Genomic DNA, 16,306 nt, shown 5'->3' with positions numbered 1-16,306 from the left:
ACCAGTAACTCCTGGATTGTCTTCTGGCTTAAGATACTTCATCGTGGAGGTGAAACCTGTCATGAAGACTTCGGTGTTGTTGTGTTACAGATGACTCCTTCGTTGTGAAGTTGGGTCAATCTGTTAGGGTACGATACCATTCGTTGTGAAGTTGTATATGTATATAGCCCATTCGTCATGAAGTTGAGCCTAGGAATTGGATATCCTTCGTCTTGAAATTGAAATCGAACTCAAAGCTTTAACCAGTAACTCCTGGATTGTCTTCTAGCTTAAGATACTTCAGCGTGGAGGTGAAACCTGTCCTGAAGACTTCGGTGTTGTTGTGTTACAGATGACTCCTTCGTTGTGAAGTTGGGTCAATATGTTAGGGTACGACACCATTCGTTGTGAAGTTGTATATGTATATGGCCCATTCGTCATGAAGTTGAGCCTAGGAATTGGATATTCTTCGTCGTGAAGTTGAAAATCCAATGTAAGTTGTGTTGTTTTGGGGCCAATATCCTTCGCCGTGAAGTTAAAATTGACTTTGAAACTGGAAAGTTTATTGGTAGGCACTCCTTCTTTGGGTTGGATATCCTTCTTCGTGAAGTTGAAATCCAATATAGAGATAGATGCTGCTTGTGCGCACGATTCCCTTCGTCGTGAAGTTAAAACCATGGGTGGCCCCTTTGTCGTGAAGTTGAGCCTGGTAATTGGATATCCTTCGTCGTGAAGTTGAAATCCAAGTAAGTTGTATTGCTCTGAGTCCAATATCCTCCGCCGTGAAGTTGAAATTGGCTCTGGAACTAAGAAATTATTTGTTGACAACCAGCTGCCCCTTCGCTGTGAAGTTGAGTTTGTGTTGTCTCGAGTCCAATATCCTTCGCTGTGAAGTTGAAATTGACTCTAAATGAAACTTTAAAGTTGTTTGTTAACAATCAGTCGCCCATTCATTGTGAAGTTGAGCTTGTGTTGTCTTGAGTCCAATATCATTCGCTGTAAAGTTAAAATTGGCTCTGAAATTGGGAAGCCCCTTCGTCGTGAAGTTGAGCCTCAAATGGCACGATATCCTCCATCGTGGAGTTGAAATCGTGGATGTGTGGGTACGATATTCTCCGTCGTGGAGTTGAAATCGCGGATGGCCCCTTCGTCGTGAAGTTGAGCCTTGACTTGAATATCCTTCGTCGTGAAGTTGAAATCCAAGTATTGTATGTTGCGGGTGGACACGATTCCCTTCGTCATGAAGTTGAAACCGTGGGTGACCCATTCGTTGTAAAGTTTGGCTTCGAGTCAGATATCCTTCGTCGTGAAGTTAAAATCTACCCTCGAGCAAATTATGTCGTTTTGAGTCTAATATCCTTCGTTGCGAAGTTAAATTGGCTCTAGATAAAACCTGCAAAGATATGCATATATGCGATGTTATGGATGCAATGCTCTTAGGTATGCCTAAAATGCATATGCAACATATGTTATTCTGGGCTCTGGAGAGAAATCTCGATCTCCAGTTGCCTATCGTGTTGACTCTTGATTTTGGAATCTGAAAGTTCTGATTCTCGATCTTGAATTCTTCAAATGTAAATATGATGTTCACATTCTATTTTTTCTTGATTTGGGAAATGCTTCTCGACCCTCTCAAGTATGTGAATGAGCCTTGATCAGCTTTCGGGTACATGTACTTTTCAATGAATCTTTGTACATTAATATGCATTATCTTTTGCAGAAGTAAACAAATCATTAGGTTTAATTTCAATTCAAGATGCTCAAAAGAAATTGATTTAGAGAAAAATTGTCTTTATTTATGAGGGAAAAAGAACAAATAGTACATGACAAACATCCTGGAAAATGAATACATGATAAAGTGAATGAATGTCTTCGATTTCAATAATGTGGGCACTTTTGAGCTGAGAAGCAGTTAGGTGATCTTAAACCTAGTATTTGTCAAGGAATCTTCAAAAATGCGACAACATTCTGGAGAGTACAACCTTTCTCTGATTCGTTGAGTTTGTAGAAGATTCAGATGCCAGGATGTTTCCATTGTCGGGATTTCTTGAATTATCCAAATCGCCCTTTCAGGTTTTCAACTTGGACCCATCCTTTGTTGCAAGACGCCCTTTGCGGGTTTTCATCTTGAACCCATATTTTTTCTTTTTCTTTTTTCTCTTTTTCCTTTTTTTCAATTTAGGACGCCCTTTCGTGTTTTCACCCTAAACGTTTTTTTCTCTTTTTCTGTTCTTTTTTTTTTTTTTCTTTTTCTTTCTTCGACTTAGGACGCCATTTCGGGTTTTCATCCTAAGCGAAATATTTCTTGACTGCATCCGAATTGATGGGATGTGGCAGTTCAGGTCCGTCCATTTCAGCCATGACAAGGGCTCCTCCGGAAAAGGCCTTTTTCATGACATAAGGTACTTCCCAATTTGGCATCCATTTTCCTTGGGAATCTTTTTGGACTGGCAAAATTCTCTTTAGCACCAAATCTCCTTCATGAAATATTCTCGGGTGCACCTTTTTGTCATATGCTCGTATCATTCGTTTCTGATAGATTTGACCATGATGAATGGATTTTAGTCTCTTTGCATCTATTAGGTTCAGTTGATCATATCTGGATTGCACCCACTCTGCATCATCCAATTTGACTTCTGTTAAGACCTGGAGTGATGGAATCTCTACTTCAATGGACATCAATGCTTCCATTCCATAAGCTAGTGAAAATGGAGTTGCCCCAGTCGAGGTTCGTACCGAGGTTCGGTAAGCGAATAAAACGAAAGGTAACTTCTCATGCCAGTCTTTGTAAGTTTCAGTTGTTTTCTCCACTATCTTCTTAATGTTTTTGTTTGCTTCTTCTACTGCTCCGTTCATCTTTGGTCTGTAAGAAGTAGAATTGTGATGCTTTATGTTGAATTGTTCTCAAGCAGCATTCATCATCTTATTGTTCAAGTTTGTAGCATTATCGGTAATGATCCTTTCAGTTAGACCATACCGACATATGATCTCTTTTTTAAAAAACTTGCAAATGGTAGACTGAGTAACACTAGCATACGATGCAACTTCTACCCATTTTGTGAAGTAATCGATGACTACAAGAATGAATCGATGACCATTTGAAGCCTTCGGATGGATTTGCCCGATAACATCCATGCACCACACAAAGAAATGCCATGGTGACATCATTACATGAAGTGGATGAGGTGGAACATTGATTTTATCTCCATAAATTTGACATTTATGATATCTTCTAGCGTAGTTGATACAATCATTTTCTAGTGTGGACTAAAATTATTCGCATCTCATTATTTGTCTTGACATCATATGTCCATTTGCATGTGCTCTACAAACTCCGTCATGTACTTCCTCCACTATCATTTTTTCCTCTTCAGCATCGACGCACCATAACAGGACTTGATTATAGTTTTTCTTATACAAGACCTCCCCGTTAAGGACGTATCCAACTGCCATCCTTCTAATGGTTCTCTTATCAGTTTCGGTGGCTTCCTCTGGTAATTCTGAGTACTCATACGACTGCATGTCAATTGGTATTATTTCAGACTCCCCGCCAGCCTTGAATGCGACTGCCAAGGTAGCTAACGTGTCAGCCATTTGATTTTCTTCTCTTGGCAAGTAATGGAAGGTGACTTCATCGAATTCAGATAAGAACTCTGATATGGCATTTCCTTTGATTGCTTTCTGGCTCACGTACTCGATGTCAAATTCAGACAAGAGCATCTTCCATTGGGCTAACCTTCCAGATAGATCAGGTACACCCATCATGTACTTTAAAAGATCTAACTTGGAGATTAGCCAAGTGGTATGATACAACATATATTATCAGAATCTTTTTATAGCCCAGACTAGAGCACAACAAACCTTCTCGATAGGAGGATATCTGACCTCGCAATCGGTGAACTTCTTGCTCAGATAGTAGATGGCTCTTTCCATTCTTCCAGATTTGTCATGTTGACCCAGGACATACCCATTGAGTTCTCGAATATGGATAGATACAAGAACAGAGGTTTGCCTAGGATAGGGGACATCAGGATAGGAGTGTGAGAGAAATACTCCTTTACTTTTTAAATGTAATCTGGCAGTTTTCATCCCAAGCTCCAGAATTAATTTTTCGGAGAAGACGGAAGATTGGATCACACTTTTCGATTAACTGAGATATGAATCGTGCTATGTAATTCAATCTACCCAAAAAACCTCGAACCTCATTCTTTGTTCGTGAGGGAGGCAAATTTTGGATAGCCTTGACTTTATCGGGATCAACCTCGATGTCTTTTCTACTAACCATGAAGCCTAATAGGTTTTCGGATGTTACCCCAAAGGTACACTTGCTACTTGCTAGGGTTCAATCGTAGCTGGAACTTCCTCAATCTCTGGAAGAGCTTTATCAAGTTCTCGACATGTTCATTCTTGGTTTGTGCCTTGACAATCATGTCGCCGACATAAACTTCAATTTTTTTTGCATCATATCGTGGAATAGGGTCACCATAGCTCTCTGATATGTTTCCCCAGAATTTTTTAGTCTGAAGGGCATCACCTTGTAGCAGAAAGTTCCCTACATTGTGATGAACATGGTCTTCTCCATGTCTTCAGGATGCATCTTGATCTGATTATATCCCGAGAATCTATCCATGAACGAAAAGAAGGCGTTCTAGGTTGTATTGTCTACCAACGTGTCAATGTGAGGCAGAGGAAAGTTGTCTTTAGGGCTCGCCCTGTTAAGGTCCCGGTAATCGATGCACATGTGATCCTTCCCATCTTTCTTCGAAACTGGAACTATGTTGGCCACCCACTCCGGATACGTGGCCACTTGAAGGAAACCAACATCGAATTGCTTCTTGACTTCTTCTTTAATTTTAAGGAGCATCCCAGGTCGCATCCTTCTCAGTTTCTATTCCACGGGTTTGTACTCTGGCTTAATTGGTAGTTTGTGAACTACCATCGGATCATGATCATCAGTGTCTGCATTATCGTTATCTGGGTCTTGAATGAACAAAGAAGATATGTATGTATGAGAGGAAATATCCCACAAGAAACAGTCAAAGAATTAAATTTGAAAGAGAATAGAATAGAGTACTGGAATGAAGAAAATATACAATGAATTCAAAAAGAAATGAAATAAAAAAAAAAAACTTGTTTGCCATGGAAAGGGAAAAAAATGCATTTTTTATTGAACTTAAACAAAATGTTTATTCACCCTTACAAAAGATCACCTATTGCCCCGAGTATAGGCAAATAAGGATAGTTCGAATATTACTATGAAAGACTCTTGTAAACCATTGGTAGTTTTTTCACCGACCAACTACTAGGCGCGAACCCAGGTGGTAGAGGGCATATACCAGATCTATCTTCATTGTCAACATCTTCTGTGGTCACGACATTAATGTTCAGATCTTCTAGATCCTCTTCTAGATTGGATGAGGTGGTCTCAAACATATAACCACCTGACTTGAATGTATGGTAAAGAGGCGGGAATGTCATAGGCTTCCATTGAAGTTCATTTCCAGTCAACCTGGCTATCCTTTTATCCCAGTTCTTCTGGACTTCCTTCCTCTTTTCTTGATAACTGGGTTGAAAACCGAGCATAAATTGATCGAGTTTTGAAACAGGAATGACATGATTAATTATTCTTTGCAAATATTTCCCAAAACCTCTCCCGGTCTTGGCACCTCGACCTAGAATTTGGTTGATCTCTATCTCTGTATACTTAGAGAGTCGGGGTCTAGGAATATTCTTTTCTTCTACCACGAATATGGAATTCACAAACTCCAAAGAGAGAAATGAACATTCTACCGCTTCCTCGTCTACTTCGATATATGGGGCCTCCGTGGTCACACTTGCCATGATATCTTCCTCAGCATTGATAATTACTAAGGCCCCTTTAACTTTTTGATACAGAGTGGATGTCACTGCACCTGCTTGATGAATCCATGGCCTTCCCAAAAGGTAGTTATAGAACGACATAATATCCATCACTAGGAATTCAACATCACAAGTGGCAGGTCCGATGGTCAATAACACATCGATCTTGCCAATAACCTCTCTCTTGGTCCCATCAAATGCTCAGACCACATTCTGCAGGTTCTCATATGTGGGGTATCTATAGGCAACCTCTTCAATGTAACCAAAGGCATCACGTGGTCGAGCCGTTGTCGATTAAGACACTTGGTAAAGTGTGCCCCTTACAATAGGTAGTGATGTGTAATGCCTTAGTTCGGCCTCTTCCTCCGAATGGAATCTCATCATATGAGAATGAGATGAGATTATCAGCTTGAATATTATTCATCAATCGATCACTCTTGCTGACTGGTATGTCTTGTGGCAAGAATGTTTGATTAAGGACTTTCAACAAGGCCTCCCGGTGTGCCTACGAGTTTAACAATAACGCTAACATTGAGGTGCGTATTGGCAAGTTGTGGAGCTGTTCTATAACACTGTTCTCGCTATGCTTCAGGAATTTAAAGAATTCTTTAGCTTATTCTTCCTTTATAGGTTTGTTTATAGCCAACACATATTCTTTGAAAGGCTCAAGTGGTCTCTACCCCACTTTGTTATCACATCCTTTGGAAGTACTAACCTGGCATTCGTACTTCCATGGCACTTGTCGATTGTCTTTATATTGAAAAGGCCGAGGTGCTGTGATCACCACCTTGGCTGGTGTTGTTGTCGTCATCTTTACTTTAGGGGTAATTATTAAGAGACCGAAAGGTCTTGACTAAGATGGCCAGTACTAGGTTGACTCGCCTTGGAAGTTGTTCAAATAGTTCCACCACGGCTGCGTCGATGCACCCCAAAGTCTTCGAAAAGATAACCAAACCATACAGACCTAGTCCAAAAAGGTCTATAATCTTCCTTTCATTAGGGTGATTCTTCATTAGTTGCCTTATGTGGATTCACTCGATTCTTTCCCCGCTACCTTTGTGTTGGAGTCGATCAACCACCCATTTTTCATCAACTCCTGCAATCTTGGCCAGTACGTTCTTGAAAGGCTGCCTCTTGATGTGTTTGATATATGCCCTCTCTAGTCTGATGCTTTCGCAGTGCAGTAGTGTAGTATACTCTTCGATAGTAGGCACCATGTCCTCCCGGTTAAAGGTGAAGCAACTATATCCCGGGTTCCAGAATTGAATCAATGCTCAGAGCAGGGGCTCATCAGTCTTGACATAAAGTAAGAGGGCAATATCACCGTATCGTTGGCTGAACTTCTGCTTTCTGTCATTCTTCTAACTATCCCAAATGTTCCACAGCTCTTGGACATCGTTCTGTTTCAGGCTAACAGAGGCATAGCTAACCAACTCTGACATATAGTTCCCCTGAAGACACTTTCCCTTCTCTTTCTGAGTCTTCTCGGACCATAGTCGTGCTCGGTGTTTTCAATCTCTTGTATTACAACACCTTTGTCCATTAATTCAGATTATTTTATGTGTAACAAACACTTTTTAGGGATCAATAGTCTCTTGTTATGATGCAAATGCTAAAAAACAAACACAAAGGTAAAAAAGTAAGTAAAATAAAAATAAATAAATAAATAAAAATGATGAAAGGGAAAAAAAACACAAAGATATGGTTAAGGTAAAAATATCATAGGTTTTGGAATGTGGTTTCGGGGTAGGCTCTAATTCTCCATAGTCTCCCGATTTAGGTTCTAAAAAATGGTACTCGAATTCTCCTTGCGGTGCCTCCTTGGGCTTGCCAGACCCTTAGTCCTAAACCCATCACAGGCTTATGTGGACTAAGTTAAATTCAGGAGGACACATTCCCTTATGCCCGCACGGTGAATAAATTCACACGAAGACATAAGGTATATGAATCCAGAAGGCTACTTGCTAGGCCCATACGGTGAATAAATTCACACGAAGATGTCACTTTCACCCCCCCACAATTGGAGCTCGGGTTTAGAGCCTTAAGTGAAAAAGAAGCTTTGAAGGCTGAAATCATTAGAAAATGATTAGTAGAATTATTTACTCGAAAATATAATCAAAAGTAAGCAATAAGGATAGAAATATTATCTTAAAATTTAAACTTACCCTTTTCGTTAAAAAGACAACTGGAAATTTCCTTAGCTTGGCTCACTTACCTGTATCCCCAGCGGAGTCGCCAAGCTGTCAGAACCGTCTTTCGGTTGGGCCCGGAATTGGGCTTCGACTTGAATTGATTAGGTCAGAGTCGCCAATGATATGTTGGATTCGGGAGTCGGTTATAGTCAAGGAAGGGTTAGCACCCTTGAGTTGCCCTTTCGGTACTACGTAATTTCCAGTTGTCTTTAATTAAGAAAATTTAAAGTTTAACTTAAAAGGTAAAATAATGATTCGAATTGCTTACCTTAGATTGATTGAAAATGTACCATTTAAAAGTTAAAAGACGTGTTAGAGAAAAAGAGAAAGTAAATAATAAAGTAAAAACGTATGAAATAAAGAGAATAATAAGAAATAAAAAAAATTCAAAATAAGAGAAAGATACAAATGAAAAGGATAAATGAAAAAAATGAAATAATAATAATAATAATAATAATAATAATAATATATACATAGCAAACAACTAAACAAAAATAAGAAGATAATGCAAATAACAAAATAAAATATAAAAGAAAGAAAAATAAAATATAAAAAGGTAAAAAAAAAATATAAAAAATAATTAAAAAATATACATAAAACAAAAAAATAAAAATAAGACATATACTAAATAAATAAAAAGAAAGTAAAAAAAGTAAACACAATAAAAATGAATGATAAATAAATAATATATATATATATATATATATAATGATGGTAATATATAAAAGAAAAAAATGGAAATAATATATTATATACGTTAATAGTAAAAATAAATAGTAATAGTATATATATATATATAATATATATATATATATCTTTAAACAAGGTATAAACAAAATAATAATAATAAAAAATATTAAAATAAAAAAGATAAAATAAATAATAATAAAAAGGATTAAATCGAGGGATGGGTTAAATTGAGAAGAAAAAAAATTGAGTGATCAAATTAGAACAAAATCGGGGTTTTAAAATAGGTTTCGGGATCAAAATAACATAACTTTAAAATCGGAGGGGCCAAAAGGGTAGTTTACCCTATTTTCTTAAAAACACGCGGATCTGAGATGACAAATGGGTCGGGTCGCACGGGTCAGATGGGCCAATTATAAATGCTATTTTTTAAAAAAAAATTTCATTTTCTCTTCTTCTCTCACTGAGAGCTCCCCCCAATCTGCAAATTCTTTCTTTTGTTCATCCACAAGATGAACAGGCGCCGTGATTCCCAGAACACGGTCATCGCGCCGTCGCTGTTGATCGACGCCGTCCGCCGGTTATCGGCGGCAAATTTTTTTTTTGTTTTTTCAAAACCTTTTCGTACGCTCTATTCGAATATCAAAACAACTTTTCAAAAAAATGCCTCAAGGGGAGTAGATCTACAAACGATATTTCGAAAAAAATACCCCTTTTTGGTCCTCGGCTGAAATTTTTTTTGGTTGTATTTAAGCCAAATCTCGTGGAAAAATCAACATGCAAGAGCGAAAATAAGAATGAACAAGGTAACAAAAAACTACCTTTTATTGCTTTCGAATCGTACAAATGCTTCGAGTATTTCTTGCGGTTTGCTGTGATTTCTTTCGTAATCGTGTGTGATTTTTTGCCTCTAGTAATTGCAATCTATCGTGTACATTGTGTGTGTGATTACAATAATTTATAGGAATGAAAAATCCTATTTTTAGGAGTTTAACTCCGAATATAACACTAATGCTTGTTGTTTGTTGGATTGCTTGCGAAATCCTTGCGTGCCGTTGGTGGTTGCCGAGAAAATCGGGCGTTGTTGAGAGGCGTGTGTGGCGAGGAGTTCTTGACTGGGATGGGTTTCCCTCATTGCGGCGCTGGATGGGGAAGCTGCTAGGATATTTGGGCACTTGTAATATTTGGGTGTGGAAAAAGAATAAAATATGTATTATAATTTATAATATTACATAATAATATTATAATTTATAATTTCCATGATCAAAATTAAGTGTCTTCACGGTTAGAGTAGTAAAATGATAAGGATGAAGTACAACGGTGGTTCGGATTACGGACCGTCTCAGGAACGAAGCAACAACAACCACCGCAATCACAGTCGCAGCAGGTGGCAATGCAATATCCCGCCGCATTTAATTAAAATTCATTGTTTTCAGATCTGTCAGATCGTCATTTCTCGCCGTTTTTGCTGTTATGACACTTTGTGTTATTAATATCGTAGGTACGGATTATGGATTAATGTGCTTGAATATTCTTTATTCTTTAGGTAAACTATAACGACTATCACTTAACTATTATTATTTTTTATTTTAACTATCAATCTTTTAATTTTATCAATTAAATTATTTAATTATAATCAATCAAGCTACTAATTATTAACATTTAATAAAATTATTGATGTGATAGTTAATAAAATTAACATAATTATATTTTTGTTCCTCATTACTTATATATTCTATTAATTTAGTCTTAATTTAAATTTAATTCAAAAAAATAATTCTCAAATCAAGATGTAACACATGTCAACATAATGTTATGACACATTTCACTAGTAACACGTGTCGTGAACTAATTAGATAATTTAAAAAAAATAATTTTAATATTTTAATTGAATATATTTGTTATTATTCTTAACTTTTATCTTTCAGGCTTATCAAACATTGGTCGCCTTAGCTACATGTATAAAAAATGAATAATAAAGTTTATTCATCTTTTTTTTTTCCGGTGAAAAAGTTTATTCATCTTTATTGATGAGATTAATAATAGTAAAATTATAAAATCATCATTAATGATATTAAATTAAATGTATAAATTTCATATAATTAATTATAAAATATTATTAAATAATAAAACATTATATTCAAATTAGTATATGATTAGATAATAAATCTTTTTAATATTTGATTTCAATTATTATATTAATAAATTAATTATCGTGGATTATAAAAAATAAATTTAAGTACTTTAAATCGAAATTATTAAAAATAAAAAATGAATTTAGAAGTTGTTGAGTTCATACATTGAGAATGTAAAAATTATTTCAATAAAAATATACCCTGATCAGTGAAAATAATAATCTAATAGCGTTAAAATTACAATTATGGTTTATTTAAAATATTTTCTTTTAAATTCTTGAAAATAATGCTGCCAATGTTGGTAAGTCTAGAAAATAAAGTTAAGAATAATAACAAATATATAAAAGCTATTGTAATCGAATAACATACGTTGGATTTACTCTAGTGGTTTAGGCGTACTTTATACATTTAGTTTAAGCGTTTCGGTTGTAACCAACTCTTTATTTTCTTTTTTTCACTAGTTTCCCCTCAAGCACAGTCGTCCCATGCCCCCGCGCGTCCCCTTTTCTCAAATAGCAACTTAACCATGCGTTAAATGATCAATGGGTGGCCAAATGGCCGAGTGCCACAGTCGGCCAAACGCCAATGGATGGCCAAACAACCGACTGTCACGGTACAAAGGATTTATGAGATTTTTAGAGATTTGAATGTTTGAAATTTTAAATATTTAAATGTTTGAAATTTTAGGAATTTAGATATTTAAAATCAAAGATTTAGGGGATTGGAGTTACGACCGATTATTGGGTGGTCGAGGAGTGACTATTCATGACGGCAACAACCATGGTGGTGACGACAACGGCAGGTGGTGTTTAGAATTAAGGTTTGTAATGTTTTGGATTTTTTTTTAAAATTAAGAAAATTTTAAGATTTATTTTAAATAAATTATATTTTTAAGTTTTTTTTTATTTTAATTAAAAATTTTAAAATTATCTAAATACAACACTTGTCATTTAACGGAAATTTTTAACACTGTTATAGCCGAGACACTTAAAATGATAACGTTTATAATGTTAGTCGTCTGAATTAACTAGAATTAACTAGAAAATAATAGATACCTAAATAGGAAAAAGGGTGTAATTTGGGGGATTTTTTCATATTAAACCTTGCACTTATCTTTATAATATAAAGTTTATATAGATTGGAACATTTGTTTTGTTGGAATGCAACAGCAGAAAAGGTTCTTCGAAATTATATCAGCATTTTGATGCCTAATACGGAACAACCTTAATTTGGGGGATTTTTTTATATTAAACCTTGCACTTATCTTTATAATATAAAGTTTATATAGATTGGAACATTTGTTTTGTTGGAATGCAACAGCAGAAAAGGTTCTTCGAAATTATATCAGCATTTTGATGCCTAATACGGAACAACCTTTCGTCTGAACTGGGCAACTTTTAGTACGGGAGATAAACGCCCTGAAAATGGCCCTCATCTTTCTATTGTACAAGATTTAGCTACAGAGGTTTTTTATACCCTTTTTGCATAAAACTTTTGCTAGTAAATATCCTTCTTTTCAAGCTGCAAAAGTTGTAATGGATGCTAATACCGATCGATCAAAAGGTTATGGTTCTGTGAGGTTTGGGGCTGATACTGAGAGGTCAAGTCATTAGTGAAACGAATGGAGTATGTTGTTCAAGCAGGCCTATGCGCATTGGTGCTGCAACTCCCAAATCCTCCGGGTATCGCCAACAATACTCTTCGCAAGCTATTTGATCATTTACCTTGCATTTACTTCAGCTTACAAGCAACGATACCTCTAATTTCTTAAAGTTTATGAGGGTATATGTTAATTATATTGCAGAAGTGCTATTTGTCTGCATCTATATGATCCCCCCTTTGAGGGTCCTCTGTAATTCTTAAGGGTATAAATGAACTGAATGCTCAGTGTACTATTCGTGAACCGTTCGGTTAAAGCTCGTTTATGTTTGTTTATTAAGATAAATAAACGAACATGAACATGATTTTTATGTTCGTTTAATAAATGAACAAATATGAACAGAGGTGCGTTCAGTTTGTTTATATTCACGAATAAACCCGTTTATCTTTTTACATTTTAAATATTGGTAAATGTATATACTGAATTGAATATATGATAAAATTTGAAGTTTAAAATATGAATCCTGGTAAGTTTAAGCATTGGCATAATTTCACCATTTCCCCTATTAAAAAAAATCCATTTTCCTTCCCTTGAAAGGCTTTCAGAGTTTCACTCATTTTTTAATTTCAGTCGCAGTCTAAGTCTCATCCCTCCCCTTTTCACAAACTTTGTCAACCATAAACCTTAGTTTGCAACACCGTGCTCTACAAGTCAATGTCTTTGTATTTGGTTGAGGAAAATAAATTGGTCAATATAAAATATTTTTCTGGTCAGCAGAATTTTTTTTCTATTTTCTGAAAAATGACTTACGGTTTAATTTTATGTAAAAGCATAAATACTTAAAATAATATTATTTTATAAATTTAATATTAATATAATATTTTAGTATCATTTTAATAAAAATATTAATTATTAACATATTTAAAATATATTATTAATATTTTTAATAAATAATAATAATTATATTATTACAATAATATACTCAATTATATTATAATAATATATGATACTATATTCTTATTTTAATATATATAATAAATTATTAATAAAAGTTATATTATTTATCAATTTCTTAAAATAATATTATTGAATTATTAATAGTGAAACTTTATTTATGTATTTAATATTAATATAATATTCTAAAAATATTATAAAAATTCCTTAAATATATTATTATAATTTAAAATATAAATATGATATTTTATTTTATAGATATTCAATATAATTTATCATATTTTATTCTAATAGAATATACTAGAGTTAATATTTTTATTTATAAAATTATAGATATAATTTTTAATAATATATTTTATATTTGCAATAAATAATTTTTAAAAAATTAACTAGTAAAAATGGTTTACAAACATCTTCCAAATTGATAGCTGTTGTAATCGATTTTTGGTGGGAAGACTAATTCGATGTTTTGGAAAATAAAGATCTTTTTGTGAGAACATGAGAATGTCACCGATCATTTTTAAGGTGAGATTGAAACACCTAAAATCAGGTAAATTTAATAAAAATAATTTATTTTACTAAAAATACCAAGTTTTGGTATGCGGAATCAGAAATCAAGTTCGGGAGTCAATTACGCTTGGGGAAGGATTAACACTCCCACTGCGCCTAAAATTGGTACCTAGTTGATTACCCTCTATTATAAAAAATTAAAAATTTTGTGTTCAGAATTTTATTTAACTTAAAAATCACTATGTATGCATATTTTAAAAAGAATGTCGATCTACCAAGACTAATAACGACCACCCCAAGCAAAAGTGGAAGCTTCGTTATCAATCACAATAAATGAACATTGCCTTAATGATTTAGAAATCATGATATAGGGTTTTGTAAAGGGTGTTGATTTATTTCGAGAATCAATAGCGGACACCCCCGGGCAAAAGCGGGAGATACACTGTTAACCCCTAATAAATGAACATGGTTTTATTTTAAAATCAAAATGCAATCAAACAATCAGTTATTGAACCTAATTATACTAAATGAGTTAATTAAGAGCTTCCCTCTAACTTAAAGGAGCAAATTATGAAATTTAAAGAACCCAGGGGATTAAATCTAAAAATGTAGGCTCTAATATTAATCAATTTAATAAATTATTAAGTCGAATAGTCAAAATGGAAACTCGAGCAAAAGCGAGAACCAAATAAAAAATTCTCCTAAATTAAAGGACTGGATATAAAATTAAACCTAAAATGGATGCTCTAATTGTTAACAAATTATTTGAATCGAATAATTTATTCAGAACCTCAAGCAAAAGCGAGGACCAAATTAAAAATTCTCCCTAACTAAAGGACTAAACCTAAAATATAAGTAATCTAGATTATGGCTAAAACAGTATAAATCTAAATCAAAAGGTTTAATTTAAAATCTAGAATTCTAGGACAAAATTAAAAGCAATTAATACATGTAAAGGGACTAAATTGAAATAAATTAAAGTGCAAGGCTGAAATTAAAATTCATCAAATAAAGGGCCAAAATTAAAGAAACCATAAATTAAAGCTTAAATTAAGAAATTGCAGAAAATTCAAAATTTAGAATTTAAGGGGCTAAAATGTAAATGCTGAAAAGTAAAGAATAAATTAAAATAACAGAAATTTAAAGGACAGAAATGCAAATAACAGAAATTAATCAATCAAATAAAATTTAAAGTTATGGGTTAATTTATAATTGTTACCTAGACCATAAATAATGTGAATCATACCCAGGGCGGGTCATCGAGAGGTCGTAAATTGATTTGTATATAATAATAAAAAGTTAGCAGTTAGTGATTAATAAATAAACTAGCAAAGTTAGCAGTTAAATTGAAATTTTACTCGGATCACAATAATGTGAATCATACTCTAGGTCGGGTCACCACAAGGTCTTATTAACGTTTAATATTAATAATACTTAATTAAAGGGACTAAAATGATATAAAATAAAAAATAGTGTCAAATTAAAGCAAAATGCAGTGGCTAATTTTAAACAATCGGAGTAGTATAAATGGTGACTAAATCAAAATAAATGCAATCAGTATGCCAAAATCAAAATTAACAAATAAAATGAGACACTTGGTGACCAAAATAGAAATATGCAGCAATATTAGGGGGACTAAAAGACAATTATCCTCAAAACTTGAATTTAAAACCCACACTTTATTTTTTTTTTCATTTTCTAACCCTATACCTAAAAAAATGTTTTATATTCTCTCAACCCCTTCTATTTCTCTCATATGACCGACGCTGCACTCACCCAAAGCCCCCAAGCCTTTCACTGCCGACCACCGTAAATCGGTGGCCCTCTTCAACTTCGACCGTCGCTAATCACGACGAGAACCGAACCAAAGCTAAATGAACTAACAACCCTCCACTTATCTCTTTTCCATTCTCTTTTCCTCTAATGGTCGAGAACCACCAAACCCACAAGGATACCATTGGCCATCGCGAATGGTGGCCGTTCGAACCAAAATTCGACGAGAACCAAACCCAACCCCTAAAAAAGAAGGCAAACATGCCCTAAATCTACATGCAAGCTTCGACCGGCCAAAGAAACTCGATCCCTCGACTTCCCGACGACCACAATGCCGGCGACGACCTCCTCTCTAAGGCTAAAAGGTAAAACGAACCCAAACCTTCCCTCTTCTCTCTATTTGGTTTTGAAAATGAATAAAAAAGGCCAAAAAAATCCTAAAAAAACTTTGAAGCTTTTTTTTATTTCATAATGGAATTTTTTAAAGTGTTTTTCTTTCTTTTTGTGTTGCTTCAGAAAATTATGATGAAAAGAATGCTCTTGTCCAAAGGAAAAGGAAAAAAAATAACCTTTGAAGGTTATGTGTTTGTTGTATTGCCTAAAAAAATCGAGAGCAG

The sequence above is a fragment of the Hibiscus syriacus genome, unplaced genomic scaffold, assembly GCF_006381635.1.
Source record: "Hibiscus syriacus cultivar Baekdansim isolate YM2019G1 unplaced genomic scaffold, ASM638163v2 tig00112254_pilon, whole genome shotgun sequence".
NCBI lineage: Eukaryota > Viridiplantae > Streptophyta > Magnoliopsida > Malvales > Malvaceae > Hibiscus > Hibiscus syriacus.
The sequence above is the reverse complement of the archived record's forward strand: the minus strand, read 5'-3'. Positions refer to the sequence as shown.